The sequence below is a fragment of the Lutra lutra genome, chromosome 15 (genome assembly GCF_902655055.1).
Source record: "Lutra lutra chromosome 15, mLutLut1.2, whole genome shotgun sequence".
NCBI classification, from domain to species: Eukaryota; Metazoa; Chordata; class Mammalia; order Carnivora; family Mustelidae; genus Lutra; species Lutra lutra.
In genome coordinates, this window is record NC_062292.1 from 3,112,420 (window position 1) to 3,128,818 (window position 16,399).

The window sequence follows — 16,399 nt, forward strand, 5'->3', positions numbered from 1 at the left end:
AGTGTGGAGATTCCTCAAGAAATTAAAAATAGAGCTTCCCTATGACCCTGCCATTGCACTACTGAGCATTTACCCCAAAGATACAGATGTAGTGAAAAGAAGGGCCATCTGTACCCCAATGTTTATAGCAGCAATGGCCACGGTCACCAAACTGTGGAAAGAACCAAGATGCCTTTCAATGGACGAATGGATAAGGAAGATGTGGTCCATATACACCATGGAGTATTATGCCTCCATCAGAAAGGATGAATACCCAACTTTTGTAGCAACATGGATGGGACTGGAAGAGATTATGCTGAGTGAAATAAGTCAAGCAGAGAGAGTCAATTATCATATGGTTTCGCTTATTTGTGGAGCATAACAAATAGCATGGAAGACATGGGGAGATGGAGAGGAGAAGGGAGTTGAGGGAAATTGGAAGGGGAGGTGAACCATGAGAGACTATGGACTCTGAAAAACAATCTGAGGGTTTTGAAGGGGCGGGGGGTGGGAGGTTGGGGGATCCAGGTGGTGGGTATTGTAGAGGGCACAGATTGCATGGAGCACTGGGTGTGGTGCAAAAATAATGAATACTGTTACGCTGAAAAAATAAAAAATTAAAAAAAAAAAAAAAGAAAAAGAATTGCCAGACAGGACAACATAGTGTCACAAGAGTTATCCAACCCATCTCTTGTAAATCAATTAGAAGACAAAACCAAACCCAAAATGTCTTCAAAACCCAGAGCAGATCATGCTTCTCTCCTAGGAAGAGTGAGAGAGACTGATGGGACAAGATATGCATCATTTTTACCAAATGGCAGATGTAGATTTGATCTGCAAGTCTAGTGGAGTAGACACTGCTCTCACTACCACTGCTGATCTGCAGCAAGTTACAGCTGTGGGCAAGCCAGCAGTCTGCACTCTCTCCACAGCGCCACTTTAGAAGACTTTAACACATGAAGACATAAGGCACTGTATTATTCAGCAGTGCCCTCTAGGGTCATATCCCAAGAAGCAACGTGCAACCTCACTCAGTAGGAACATGTGTAGGATAATTTAACACAATCTAACATGCTTACACAATCCCACCCGCTCTCACCAAACAAGATGTTTTAGCTCCAATCTGTTTCACCTTATTCTTAGCCAAGACTTCATATGTCAAGACAAAAAAAACATAACATTATGACCTCTAAGCCACTGCTTATTCTGGATTCTAGTAGCAGGACTTTTAAAACTAGCATGAATTGGGGCTCAATCAGTTGAGCATGCCTTTATTATTATTGGCCAACTAGAATTGACCTATATTTTCTTCTTATCCTGGTGATCATACCACTTACAGGTTTAACTGAATGTAACCTTCTTAAATTATGAGTCCTTGTGGTGTATTTATTACTCTTCCAAACCACAAATGGAGACAAATTTCTCCCTAGGACCTCAAGGAAGGAGCCCTCAGCTCCCCCATCAGCACCCAGGGCTGAAATTCTACTTAAACTATTCCTTATATTGTTATATGAAAACAAGAATCATTATTGTCATATGCTAACTTAATATTGAGGAACAAAATTAAAAATTAACCCACTAAATATATCATGTATTATATGTCTACAACATACTATTTTATTAGTGAATACTGGTTTAATTATACATAATACTATATATAATTATACATTAAGCTATTTGCCCCATTCGCATAATAAGCATGTACATTAAACTCTTCAACTTACTTAATACATATGATGGTGTAGCATACATAAAACCACAGACCACATGAATAGTCTATACCACATATCATCATTAATATCACATGGGACATCACATTACTGATTATCCATAGCACAAGTTAATCAAATTAACCCTTGTCACTCTGTTTATCATAGCCATTATCTTCCCTTAATCACCAAGCTTTGAGAAACTAGCAACCTACAGGTTATACACTTCTTTCCTCTCCGGCCCTATACTATGTGTGTATGGGGTGGGGGAACGGTTAATGGGAAACTATACCTGGCATCTGGTTCTTACTTCAGGACCATCCAACCTAAAATTGTCCATCCATTCCCTTAAACAAGACATCCCAGTGGACTAATGACTGACCAGCTTGTGCTCACACATGAGGGTGGTACCACGCATATGGTATTTTTTAATTTGGGGAGATACGGTGACTCTGCTATGGCCATCACAGGTCCTAACATAGGTGACTTGTAGCTGATCTTCACTGAATATTATTTACCAACATTATAACCGTAAAGTATTAATGGGTCAAGGCTCATTGGACATATAAAAACTTCATTATAAATCTGTACACATATTATCTGCAAAAGAAATTAGCTTAGCAAACCTCCTCATCTCCCAGTAGACTTTTAGTTGGGTATAATATATGTTTATCTTGCCAAACCCCCAAAATAAGACTCTATAACACATACAAGACCTAAATAATCCTAACTATTCCATAATTGATATATTTTCTGCCATTATAGTTTCAACCAAAACATATTGTAGCCCAACTCCTAATTAAATAAAATTTAAAGGCACTAATTTTTTTCTAAATATTAGGCTTCATGGGCTAGAAATCCTTTTTAAATTTTTATTAAGTTTAATTTCACCCCTTTCAAAACTGGCATAGCACTTAATATTTCAAGACTTTTATGGAAAGGAATTTCTCTAGCTCTGATTTAGTTAGTGTAGCTTAATAATTAAAGCAAGGCACTGAAAATGCCTAGAGGAGCTTATGAAACTCCATAAACTCATAGGCTTGGTCCCACTCTTTCTATTAATCTTGTATTAAATTACACATGCAAGTATATGCATCCCAGGGAAGATGCCTTCTAGACCAGTAAAGGTACAGGAGCAGGTCGCAAGCTCAGTAAGAAGTACTTCATTATGCCCTGCTTAACCACACCCCCACAGGAGACAGCAGTGATAAAAATGGTTCTAAATGGAAATGAGACTAAGTTACATTAATTTATTTTTAGAGTTGATAAATTTTGTACCAGCCACCCCAGTGATGCAGTTAACCCAAATTAATAAAATTTTGGTGTAAAGCATGTTTAAGATAACTTCATAATAAAGTTAAATTTTAATTAAACTCTAAGAAGCTGCAACTAAAACCAAAACAACCTGCAAAAGTGACTCTAACATTTCTGGTTACGCAGTAGCTAAGATCCAACCTGGGATTAGATACCCCACCATGTCCAACCCTACACCGAAATAACTAATATAACCACTTTTTCACCAGAATACTACTAGCAATAGCTCAAAACTCAAAGGACTTGGCAGCATGTTCCGGGATTGATAAATCCAGATAAACCTCACCACCTCTTGCTAATCCAGACTATCTACCACCAGCTTTAGCAAACCCCCAAACAGAATTATAGTAGGCATAAATATTAGCATGAAAATATTAGGTCAAGGGGGAGCACGTGGGTGGCTCAGTGGGTTAAAGCCTCTGCCTTCGGCTCAGGTCATGATCTCAGGGTCCTGGGATGGAGCCCCGCATCGGGCTCTCTGCTCAGTGGGGAGCGGGCTTCCCCCTCTCTCTCTGCCTGCCTCTCTGCCTACTTGTGATCTCTGTCTGTCAAATAAATACATAAAATCCTAAAAAAATATTAGGTCAAGGTATAGCTTATGAGGTGGGAAGAAATGGGCCACTTATTCTACTTTAAGAACATTAAATATTGTGCAAAAACCATTATGAAACTGAAGACAAAGGAGGAGTTAGTAGTAATTTGGGAACAGAGAGCTTCATTTCATTAGCCCATGAGGCATGGACACACTGTCACCCTCCTCAAATATCAATTTCATATTTAAGACAATTTATAATTATCTAACATGTGAGAGGAGACAAGTGTGCTTGGACAAACCATGGTGTGAATAAAGCACCTTATTTATACTCCCAAGACCTCTTCTTTAACCGACCACTTTTTAAGATTTTATTTATTTGAGAGAGAGAGAGTGAGAGGGCAAGCAAAGGGAGGGTTACAGTGGGGAGGGAAAGAGAGAGAATATGAAACAGACTTGCACTGAGTGAGCCTGAGGCAGGGCTTGATCTCACAATCCTGAGACCATGACCAGAACCAAAACCAAGAGTCAGACACCCAACCCACTGAGCTACCCAGGTACCCCTAAAATGACCACTTGGAACTAAAACCAATCAAAACTTAACTGCACCTAACAATTATATTTAAATGAAATAAGATATGTATTTACAAAGACAAATATAGGGAGTAGAAATCTTAATGGGCACTATGGAGAAAATACTGGAAGAGAATGATAAAATAAGTATTTAAAGTATTAAAGAACAAAGTTTATCCTTTTACCTTTTTTTATTACTTACATTTTATTTTTTTAATTTTATTTTTTATAAACATATATTTTTATCCCCAGGGGTACAGGTCTGCGAATCGCCAGGTCTACACACTTCACAGCACTCACCATAGCACATACCCTCCCCAATATCCATAACCCCACCCCCCCTCCCAACCACCCTCCCCCCATCAACCCTCAGTTTGTTTTGTGAGATTAAGAGTCACTTATGGTTTGTCTCCCTCCCAATCCTTTTACCTTTTGCATAATGAATTAACTAGAACAATTTCATGAAGAAAACTGAAGTCAAATATCCCAAAACCAGATGATTTACTTTCAGAAACATTAAGTAATAAATTCATCTATTTGGCAAAATAGCGAGATGGTCAATAAGTACAGGTGAAAACCTGATGAACTAAGGATAGTTGACTCTCCAGAGAGATTTTCAGTTCAGCTTTAAAATTAACTAAAAAGGTGGGGGGAGGGGTCAAGATGGCGGAGAAGTAGCAGCTGAGACTACTCAGGTAGCAGGAGATCAGCTAGATAGCTTATCTAAAGATTGCAAACACCTACAAATCCAATGGGAGATCGAAGAGAAGAAGAACAGCAATTCAAGAAACAGAAAATCGACCACTCTCTGCAAGGTAGGACTGGCGGAGAAGTGAATCCAAAGCGACGGGAAGATAGACCGCGGGGGGAGGGGCCGGCTCCCGGCGAGCGGCGGAGCAGCGGAGCACAAAATCGGGACTTTTAAAACTCTGTTCCGCTGAGGGACATCGCTCCAGAGGCTTAACCGGGGTGAAGCCCACGCAGGGTCAGCGTGGCCTCAGGTCCCGCAGGGTCGCAGAAGGATCGGGGGTGTCTGAGTGTCGCAGAGCTTACAGGTATTAGAACAGGGAAGCCGGCTGCAGAGACAGAGCCGAGGAGTGACTCTCAGCTCGGGGTTGCTTGAACCGGTCGCAGGCTCGGTCATCTCGGAGCGCGGCCGGAGGCCAGGGTGACGGGAGTCATTGGGCGCTGTTCTAGGAGGGCGCACTGAGGAGTGGGGCCCCGGGCTCTCGGCTCCGCCGGGCCGGACACCGGGAGGCCGCCATATTCACTCCCGCCCTCCGGACTCTACGGAAAGCGATCAGGGAACAAAAGCTCCGAAAGGCGAACCCGAGCGATGACTCAGCCCGGCCCGGGTAAGGGCCGTGCAAACTCCGCCTGGGGCAAAGACGCTGAGAATCACTACAACAGGCCCCTCCCCCAGAAGATCGACAAGAAACCCAGCCAGGACCAAGTTCACCTACCAAGGAGTACAGTTTCAATACCAAGGAGAGCATCAGAATTCCAGAGAAGGAGAAAGCAAAGCACGGAACTCATGGCTTTCTCCCCATGATTCTTTAGCCTTGCAGTTAATTTTTTTTTCTTTTGTTTTTCAATTTTTTTTTCTTCTTCTGCTAAATTTTTTTAACTTTTACCGTTTCTTTTTTAACGTTTTCTAACTAGTTTATCTAATATATATATATTTTTTCCTTTTTATATTTTTTCTTTATTGGTTTCTTTTTTTAATTGTTTTTCCTTTTTTTTCTTTTTTTTTTTCTTTCTGAACCTCTTTTTATCCCCTTTCTCCCCCCTCACGATTTGGGATCTCTTCTGATTTGGCTAAACCATATTTTCCTGGGGTTGTTGCCACCCTTTTAGTATTTTACTTGCTCCTTCATTTACTCTTATCTGGAAAAAATGACAAGGTGGAAAAATTCACAACAAAAAAAAGAACAAGAGGCAGTACCAAAGGCTAGGGACCTAATCAATACAGACATTGGTAATATGTCAGATCTAGAGTTCAGAATGACGATTCTCAAGATTCTAGCTGGGCTCGAAAAAGGCATGGAAGATATTAGAGAAACCCTCTCGGGAGATATAAAAGCCCTTTCTGGAGAAATAAAAGAACTAAAATTGAACCAAGTTGAAATCAAAAAAGCTATTAATGAGGTGCAATCAAAAATGGAGGCAGTCACTGCTAGGATAAATGAGGCAGAAGAAAGAATTAGCGATATAGAAGACCAAATGACAGAGAATAAAGAAGCTGAGCAAAAGAGGGACAAACAGCTACTGGACCATGAGGGGAGAATTCGAGAGATAAGTGACACCATAAGACAAAACAACATTAGAATAATTGGGATTCCAGAAGAAGAGGAAACAGAGAGGGGAGCAGAAGGTATATTGGAGAGAATTATTGGAGAGAATTTCCCCAATATGGCAAAGGGAACAAGCATCAAAATCCAGGAGGTTCAGAGAAGCCCCCTCAATCAATAAGAATAGGTCCACACCCCGTCACCTAATAGTAAAATTTACAAGTCTTAGTGACAAAGAGAAAATCCTGAAAGCAGCCCGGGAAAAGAAGTCTGTAACATACAATGGTAAAAATATTCGATTGGCAACAGACTTATCCACAGAGACCTGGCAGGCCAGAAAGAGCTGGCATGATATATTCAGAGCACTAAATGAGAAAAACATGCAGCCAAGAATACTATATCCAGCTAGGCTATCATTGAAAATAGAAGGAGAGATTAAAAGCTTCCAGGACAAACAAAAACTGAAAGAATTTGCAAATACCAAACCAGCTCTACAGGAAATATTGAAAGGGGTCCTCTAAGCAAAGAGAGACAGAGACAATATACAATAACAGTCACCTTACAGGCAGTACAATGGCACTAAATTCATATCTGTCAATACTTACCCTGAATGTTAATGGGCTAAATGCCCCAATCAAAAGACACAGGGTATCAGAATGGATAAAAAAAACAAAACCCATCTATATGTTGCCTACAAGAAACTCATCTTAAACCCGAAGACACCTCCAGATTTAAAGTGAGGGGGTGGAAAAGAATTTACCATGCTATTGGACATCAGAAGAAAGCAGGAGTGGCAATCCTTATATCAGATCAATTAGATTTTAAGCCAAAGACTATAATAAGAGATGAGGAAGGACACTATATCATACTCAAAGGAACTGTCCAACAAGAAGATCTAACAATTTAAATATCTATGCCCCTAACGTGGGAGCAGCCAACTATATAAACCAATTAATAACAAAATCAAAGAAACACATCAACAATAATACAATAATAGTAGGGGACTTTAACACTCCCCTCACTGAAATGGACAGATCATCCAAGCAAAAGATCAACAAGGAAATCAAGGCCTTAAATGACACACTGGACCAGATGGACATCACAGATATATTCAGAACATTTCATCCCAAAGCAACAGAATACACATTCTTCTCTAGTGCACATGGAACATTCTCCAGAATAGATCACATCCTCGGTCCTAAATCAGGTCTCAACCGTTATCAAAAGATTGGAATCATTCCCTGCATATTTTCAGACCACAATGCTCTGAAGCTAGAACTCAATCACAAGAGGAAATTTGGAAAGAACCCAAATACATGGAGACTAAACAGCATCCTTCTAAAGAATGAATGGGTCAACCAGGAAATTAAAGAAGAATTGAAAAAATTCATGGAAACAAATGATAATGAAAACACAACGGTTCAAAATCTGTGGGACACAACAAAGGCAGTCCTGAGAGGAAGATATATAGCGGTACAAGCCTTTCTCAAGAAACAAGAAAGGTCTCAGGGACACAACTTAACCCTACACCTAAAAGAGCTGGAGAAAGAACAAGAAAGAAAGCCTAAACCCAGCAGGAGAAGAGAAATCATAAAGATCAGAGCAGAAATCAATGAAATAGAAACCAAAAAAACAATAGAACAAATCAACGAAACTAGGAGCTGGTTCTTTGAAAGAATTAATAAGATCGATAAACCCCTGGCCAGACTTATCAAAAAGAAAAGAGAAAGGACCCAAATAAATAAAATCATGAATGAAAGAGGAGAGATCACAATGAACACCAAAGAAATACAGACAATTATAAGAACATACTATGAGCAACTCTACGCCAACAAATTTGACAATCTGGAAGAAATGGATGCATTCCTAGAGACATATAAACTACCACAACTGAACCAGGAAGAAATAGAAAGCCTCAACAGACCCATAACCAGTAAGGAGATTGAAACAGTCATCAAAAATCTCCAAACAAACAAAAGCCCGGGGCCAGATGGCTTCCCAGGGGAATTCTACCAAACATTTAAAGAAGAACTAATTCCTATTCTCCTGAAACTGTTCCAAAAAATAGAAATGGAAGGAAAACTTCCACACTCATTTTATGAGGCCAGCATCACCTTGATCCCAAAACCAGACAAGGATCCCATCAAAAAAGAGAACTACAGACCAATATCCTTGATGAACACAGATGCAAAAATTCTCGCCAAAATACTAGCCAATAGGATTCAACAGTACATTAAAAGGATTATTCACCACGACCAAGTGGGATTTATTCCAGGGCTGCAAGGTTGGTCAACATCCGCAAATCAATCAATGTGATACAACACATTAATAAAAGAAAGAACAAGAACCATATGATACTCTCCATAGATGCTGAAAAAGCATTTGACAAAGTACAGCATCCCTTCCTGATCAAAACTCTTCAAAGTGTAGGGATAGACAGCACATACCTCAATATTATCAAAGCCATCTATGAAAAACCCACGGCAAATATCATTCTCAATGGAGAAAAACTGAAAGCTTTTCCGCTAAGGTCAGGAACACGGCAGGGATGTCCGTTATCACCACTGCTATTCAACATAGTACTAGAAGTCCTAGCCTCAGCAATCAGACAACAAAAGGAAATTAAAGGCATCCGAATCGGCAAAGAAGAAGTCAAACTATCACTCTTTGCAGATGATATGATACTCTATGTGGAAAATCCAAAAGACTCCACTCCAAAACTGCTTGAACTTGTACAGGAATTCAGTAAAGTGTCAGGATATAAAATCAATGCACAGAAATCAGTTGCATTTCTCTATACCAACAACAAGACAGAAGAAAGAGAAATTAAGGAGTCAATCCCTTTTACAATTGCACCCAAAACTATAAGATACCTAGGAATAAACCTAACCAAAGAGACTAAGAATCTATACACAGAAAACTATAAAGTACTCAAGAAAGAAATTGAGGAAGACACAAAGAAATGGAAAAATGTTCCATGCTCCTGGATTGGAAGAATAAATATTGTGAAAATGTCTATGCTACCTAAAGCAATCTACACATTTAATGCAATTCCGATCAAAGTACCATCCATTTTTTTCAAAGAAATGGAACAAATAATCCTAAAATTTATATGGAACCAGAAAAGACCTCGAATAGCCAAAGGAATATTGAAAAAGAAAGCCAAAGTTGGTGGCATCACAATTCCGGACTTCAAGCTCTATTACAAAGCTGTCATCATCAAGACAGCATGGTACTGGCACAAAAACAGACACATAGATCAATGGAACAGAATAGAGAGCCCAGCAATAGACCCTCAACTCTATGGTCAACTCATCTTCGACAAAGCAGGAAAGAATGTCCAGTGGAAAAAAGACAGCCTCTTCAATAAATGGTGTTGGGAAAATTGGACAGCCACATGCAGAAAAATGAAATTGGATCATTTCCTTACACCACACACAAAAATAGACTCAAAATGGATGAAGGACCTCAATGTGAGAAAGGAATCCATCAAAATCTTGAGGAGAACACAGGCAGCAACCTCTTCGACCTCAGCCGCAGCAATATCTTCCTAGGAACTTCGCCCAAGGCAAGGGAAGCAAGGGCAAAAATGAACTATTGGGATTTTATCAAGATCAAAAGCTTTTGCACAGCAAAGGAAACAGTGAACAAAACCAAAAGACAACTGACAGAATGGGAGAAGATATTTGCAAATGACATATCAGATAAAGGGCTAGTGTCCAAAATCTATAAAGAACTTAGCAAACTCAACACCCAAAGAACAAATAATCCAATCAAGAAATGGGCAGAGGACATGAACAGACATTTCTGCAAAGACGACATCCAGATGGCCAACAGACACATGAAAAAGTGCTCCATATCACTCGGCATCAGGGAAATACAAATCAAAACCACCATGAGATACCACCTCACACCAGTCAGAATGGCTAAAATTAACAAGTCAGGAAATGACAGATGCTGGCGAGGATGCGGAGAAAGGGGAACCCTCCTACACTGTTGGTGGGAATGCAAGCTGGTGCAACCACTCTGGAAACAGCATGGAGGTTCCTCAAAATGTTGAAAAACGAACTACCCTATGACCCAGCAATTGCACTGCTGGGTATTTACCCTAAAGATACAAAAGTAGTGATCCAAAGGGGCACGTGCACCCGAATGTTTATAGCAGCAATGTCTACAATAGCCAAACTATGGAAAGAACCTAGATGTCCATCAACAGACGAATGGATAAAGAAGATGTGGTATATATATACACAATGGAATACTATGCAGCCATCAAAAGAATGAAATCTTGCCATTTGCGACGACGTGGATGGAACTAGAGGGTATCATGCTTAGCAAAATAAGTCAATCGGAGAAAGACAACTATCATGATCTCCCTGATATGAGGGAGAGGAGATGCAACATGGGGGGTTAAGGGGGTAGGAGAAGAGTAAATGAAACAAGATGGGATTGGGAGGTAGACAAACCATAAGTGACTCTTAATCTCACAAAACAAACTGAGGGTTGATGGGGGGAGGGAGGTTGGGAGGGGGAGTGGGATTATGGACATTGGGGAGGGTATGTGCTATGGTGAGTGCTGTGAAGTGTGTAAACCTGGTGATTCACAGACTTGTACCCCTGGGGATAAAAATATATGTTTATAAAAAATAAAATTTAAAATTAACTAAAAAGGTAATAAGTCCTACATAAATTTTGATGTTAATCTAAAAAGGTACAGCTCTTGAGACATAGGAAATAACCTTCCTTAGTGGGTAAATATTTACAAATCCACACTTACCTTAAAATCAGCCATCAACATCTGTACCCCAATGTTCATAGCCACAATGTCCACAATAGCCAAACTGTGGAAAGAGCGGAGATGCCCTTTAACAGACAACTGGATAAAGAAGATGAGGTTCATATACACAATGGAATATCACTCAGCCATCAGAAAGCATGAATACCCAACTTTTGCATCAACATGGACGGAACTGGAGGAGATTATGCTAAGTGAAATAAGTCAAGCAGAAAAAGTCAATTATTATCTGGTTTCTCTTACTTGTGGAGCTTAAGGAATAACACAGAAGACATGGGGAGATGGAGAAGAGAAGTGAGTTGGGGGAAATCGGAGGGGGAGATGAACCATGAGAGACTGTGGACTCTGAAGAACAAACTGAGCGTTTTGGAGGGGAGAGGGGTGGGAGGTTGGGTGAGCCTGGTGGTATTATGTGGGTATTATGGAGGGCACGGACTGCATGGAGCACTGGGTATGGTGCATAAACAATGAATTCTGGAACACTGAAAAGAAATTTTAAAAATAAATAAAAATTTATCCCCCCCCCAAAAAATTAATTAATTAAATAAATAACTCTTCTTCTATTTTTTTGAATCCAAGCCTCATAAGCACAATGCTGATATGACCATTTTACATATCTCTTATGAAAAAAATTTATCACTAATGCTAGCATATGCATATAATATGTATCAATTCCCATTACTAAAGCAAGTATCCTGCCACAAACTTTAAAAATATATCTAATAAAAGAATTACTTTGATAGAATAAATAATAGAGGTTTAAACCCTCTTGTTTCTAGAATTATAGGATTAAACCCAATCCTCAAAATTTAAAATCTCCGTAATATCATATCACACCATGTTAAAGTCAGCTAAATAAACTATTAGACCAATACCCTGTGGTTTATATTCTTTCCATACTAATAAATCCTCTTATCTTTATTATTATGTCACTTAGCATTATTACAAGCATGATAATCATTATGTTAAGCTCACACTAATTAATAATCTGAATTGGTTTCAAGATAAACATAATAAACCATATTACCATTCTAATTAAAAATTGTAACCCATGACCCATTAAAGTATCCAGTAAATATTTCTCCACCACATCTGTACTTTTCATAATAGCTATCATCATAGCTATTATGGGTCAATGAACAACTACTGAAGTTTTCAATCCAACAGCACCCTTTATTATTTTATAATCACCTTTACCAAAAAACCTGAATTTTCCCCATTCTGCCTTTGAGTACCAGAAGTTACACCAGATATTCTATTAATGATCAATTCTATCGGCATGACAAAAACTTACATATCAGTTTTATATCAAATTTCACCATCAGTTTTATATCAAGTTTCACCATCAATTAATCTAAATACATTAATTCTTGCTATAGTATCAATTATAGTTAGGGGAATGAGGAGGGCTTAACCAAGCACAGCCATAAAAATTCTAGCCTATTCATCAATTGGCCATGATTTAGAGATCAAGCATCACAGCTCTAAACCTACTCGTTTACATTCTATTAACATTTCTACATGTGTAATATTCATTTACAGCCATCCACCACAAAACTTCCATACACATGAAATCATGAAATAGAATACCTATAATTACTACTACAGTTTTTCTGATTATATTATCCCTAGGAAGCCTCCTAACACTCACTGATTTGTTGTTTTTTTTTACCCAAATGAATAATTTTCCAAAACTAGCAGCATTATTATACAACATTAAAACTACTCCAGCCCTACTTAATCCATAGTTCTACACACAATTATTATTCTACCTCACTACCCTTTCTGTCAATAAATAACAGAAATAAAATTACAATTTGCAAACATAAGCCAAGTAATTTTTTTTACGTCCATTCAACATTGAATCAACATCAGTCCTTCCCCTAACACCAAAATCTCAGTGCCCCACTAGGAATTTGGGTTAACGTAGGTGAAACACCTTTAAAGCTCTGTGGTCCTGAAATACAGATTGTGGGCTATCTTACATCAACTAAATGCAAATCGAACACTTGAATTAAGTTAAATCCTCCAGTCAACTGTCTTTGGTCTTTTCCAAGGTTTAGAGGAGAAAGATGGGGCAAGCGTGACAAAACCAAAGCTCCTTTTTTGAATTCGCAGCTCAATCTGTTATTCACCACAGGGCTTGGTCAAAACAGGATTCAACATCCGTCTTTAGATTTAGTCTAATGCTTACTCAGCCACTTCATCTGTTTCCATAAACCACCTGCTATTAACAAACCATGACGACACCGGCACATCATGGTTACAGTTCCGTGCTTGAACCAGAATGGGAGGAACCTCCTTAACTCTTACTCATGCTGAATTAGGTCAACCTAGAGCTTTATTAAGAAATGATAAAATTTACTCAAATAAATAAGTAAAATCTTTTTTAAAAAAAGAAATGATAAAATTTTTTTTTTAAGATTTTATTTATTTATTTGACAGACAGAGATCACAAGTAGGCAGAGAGGCAGGCAGAGAGAGAGGGGGAAGCAGGCTCCCTGCCGAGCAGAAAGCCCGATGCGGGACTCGATCCCAGGACCCTGGGATCATGACCTGAGCTGAAGGCAGAGGCCTTAACCCTCTGAGCCACCCAGGTGCCCCAGGAATGATAAAATTTTTAACATAATTGTTACTGTTCCCTTGTTCATAATAATTTTTCCAACAGTAATATCCATTAGAATTGAGGGCTTCAGCAATTGATTAGTACCGTGAATAACCACAGACTCTGATACAGCATTTCTTCAAACAAACAATATAAACTTTTGCTTCTTCTACCATTATTCTTTGGTCTACTTGCCACATCGATAATTAAAGAGGTACTGGCACAGAACCAACAGTATGTCTGCCCTGAGCCAGTAATTAGTCCCCGTGGCAGCTTCTGTATATTTCACTATCTTTTCTTTACATTTAGCAGGTTCCTCATCCACATTAGGTGCAATCAGTCTTGCTACTACCATTATCAATCTAAAACCACCAATTGTATCTCAACACCAAACGTCACTGTTTGACGTGTTCTAATTATCAATGTAATATTATTACTGACATCCCCAGTACTCGCAGCTGGTATTACTATATTATGAACAGATCCCAAGTATCATTTCCTTTGATCCTGAGTGACCCAGTTTTATATCAACATCTATCCTGACTCTTCAGCCACACAGAAGGACATAACCTTATTTATGGGTTTGGAGTAGTTTCACATATTGTTGTATATTATTCTGGGGGGGGGGAAAGGCCTTTAGCTATGTAGGAATAATATGAGTCATATTATGTTGGGGAGTTAAAAATTACTCGCAGATCTTCAGCTGCACAGGGGTCAGAGCCACTGACCCTGGCATCGTTCAAAGGTTAACGACACTTGCAACACTGGTATTACAGCTGGCATAGTTTAACCAGAACAGTACACTAAGTACCACACACAAATTAACCAATAAAAGCAATATGTAGACCTTTCGCTCAGTAGTATTAATTCCCAATAACTTCTCCCTTGGCTCGTGTTCTGTTTCTGTTTCATTTACAGCGAGCTCCAAATTCTTGATTTTTCTCCTGTTGGGACTCCCTTCCTGCCTTTTGGCTCGGTCACTTGTCTTGGCTTTGTTATATTCATCTTTTTTTATTTTGAAAGAGTTTGACTCGATTCTCTTCACTTCTTGACACATCAGGTAAGGCACTCTTCCTTAGTTCTGACCTCTTGGGACAGCGAGCCCATTTAGGCCAGCTGCGAGACATGTGTCACCTTGGTTTCCTCCTCAAGGTGATTCAGATAACTTACCCTCTGTGAGATATGCTTTTCTGAGTAGACAAAGTATCAAACATTCATCTATTTAAAAAAAAAAGTCTACATTTGTTCTTCAGCAACACCCTGACTCATAAAGTTTCCTTTGCTCTTCTATCACTTCACACATTTTTAAAGATTTTATATATTTATCTGAGAGCCACCGAGCTAGCACAAGTGGAGGGAGGAGCAGAGTGAGCAGGGAGCAGGGAGCCTGACACAGGGCTCAGTTCCAGGACCCCAAGGTCATGACCTGAGCCAAAAGCAGGTGCTTAACCGACTGAGCCCCCCAGGCGCCGCTCATTCACACGTGTTGAAATAAGAATACCCAGTGTCAGAAATCCATGATCTCTTATGAAGCTTTCTTGAAGGAAGTTTATCGAGCTGTGGGACCTGCTAGTTAAGGACTTGTTTGACTTGGATTTGTCTCTATCCTGTTGGACTTTTAAACTTTGATTTTACATCATTCTTTGTCACTGTTGCACCTCTCTGGAGCTTATGATTTCGGTGTGTGAGCAGACGATTAAGCAGATGAACTAACAGCCGATAAGCTTTTCATTAAGATCACCCCACAGGAGCCCCCAACACTCCGAACAATGTCATTTCTCCAAAGCAGGGTGAACCGGCGGCCGACTCTGGTCCGGTTTTTCTCTGCATGACTGGCAAGCCAAGAATGGTTTTCTCGGTTTCAAACGTTTGGGGAAAAAAATCAAAAGAAGATGAATATTTCATAACATATGAAAAGTATATGAAATTCAAATTTCGGGGTCTATCAATAAGTCTCATGAGAACACATCCTCACCCATCAACTCACATACTGTCTACAAGGGTTTTCGGCCACAGCGGCAGAGTGAAACCTGAAACATCTGCTGTCTGGCCCTCGCAGAAGAAGTCTGTCAACCCCCAACTCCAGCCTCCTCCGAGAGGAAACGAGGCACCAGGCACCAAATCTCCCTGGGCACGTGCAAGATGATGATCTCTTTACAAGCTTGTACAGGTGCCTCTTCCATGCAGTGATGGGGACTGAACAAGTCAAGGAACAGAGAAAAGACACGGAGTTGGTCCAGTCTCAGTGTTTGACTCAAATATTCCTTCAGGAAGTCTCAGTTGACAGGCCTGTTCCCTGAAGCACTCACACTCAAACTTCCGCCTGGAAACCCCAAGCTGCAGGGTCTAGAACAGCCGTCAAAGGTTGTGCGTGGGGAGTGTGGCCGGGAATTAAGAGTGAGCTTGGGACACACCTGATCGGCCTCCAAGAAGTGCCATACTATCTGAGCTAAACTGCTCTACCTAACGTCCTCTCTAACTGGCCCCCATCCAGAGAAGAGGAAGGAAACTGCATAGAAGGTTTGGAAAAGAGGGGCCAATGAAGCAGGGAGTGGCCACTGCCCCAGTCAGGCCTGGGCAGTTGAGATTCTGAAGATGAAA